Here is a 1,276-nt window from a genome sequence, read left to right as displayed (position 1 = left end):
ATATATTGCCCTGTATGAAAATTTTTGATGATGCAAAAAATCCAGCAATAGATGGAAAACATATGACATCATATAAGATGATAAAAAAATAAGGATTTTATATATGGCAATAATTTTTTTATAAGTTTCTGCATGTCGGTGAAATAATCATAATTATATAGTAAATCGATTAATCTATCAAAAGTCGTTTTTGAACAAAAATAGTATAAGAAATATAGAATAAGAAAGAGGTATAATCAATTCGCTGTTTTTGATAATTTATAATGTTTGAACGATCTAGGTTTTTAATTTTTAACAGCGGTGGTATTTTTTCTTGTTCTATTATAAACCATCACATGTATATTAAAACAAAACGGATATCATTTGTAGTTTAAAGGTATGAAAAGCATTTACAAATCACTTAATATGCAATTTAAATCATATAATGACATTAAAACAAACAAAAGATGTTTTATAGAGGTTGAATTGCTGATATAAAGGATATATTATAAACTTGCGTCGAATATATATACATACTTGCGTGCGAATCAAACTCACTATCTTGTATCTGACAAACAAGTTCTGATGTATATTATATGACAAACGAGGTAGTAATGAGAACAGAGGTATAAAAATTAGATGTAAATGTCATGTCGTAGGAGGGTAAAGATGCATGATGATTTTTATTTGACTAACTGCGTGTAAAAGGCATGATATTACACAAAATTTTCACTGTAGTGTTTGATTATTTTACAAGATAAGATAGAAATTTATATTATGCGGCCAACTTAATTTTAGTTGTTTCAAAAAGAATATGAATATTTTAGTTTTTAAAAAGCTATACGCAGCTGAATATATAAAACAAACTTTCGTTTTTTAATATAAATTTTTACTGTTGATAAAAGCGAAAATGAATACTAAATATCCTGTAGTTTATGAATCCTTTAGAAAAGAATTAACAGAAAATAACTATTCTATATATTTTAATCGAATATATTAATGTTTATTTACAGCTTTCTATTTATAATTCGTTTTTTTTTGGGGGACCGGAAATAATGCAAAGCTATCTTTTTTTAGGATCTGTATATTAGGTAAATACTACCCAAAAAGAGTTACGCAATCTCATAATTTATTTTATCCGCGCACAACTACTCTCTAGTATTGTATTGGTATTTTAGCAAGATAATAATGTTTACATGTCAGATGTATCTATAAACATGTTTTAAATTCAGTCAGTGAGAAGAAGGAAGATCACCGATTTTTGAGCTTTTTTTTATGATTTATATAAAAACAGTTT

This window comes from Rhyacophila brunnea, unplaced genomic scaffold (assembly GCF_057557595.1).
Source record: "Rhyacophila brunnea isolate RB1 unplaced genomic scaffold, BYU_Rbru_1.0 scaffold_80, whole genome shotgun sequence".
NCBI classification, from domain to species: domain Eukaryota; kingdom Metazoa; phylum Arthropoda; class Insecta; order Trichoptera; family Rhyacophilidae; genus Rhyacophila; species Rhyacophila brunnea.
This window is presented reverse-complemented; position numbering follows the sequence as displayed.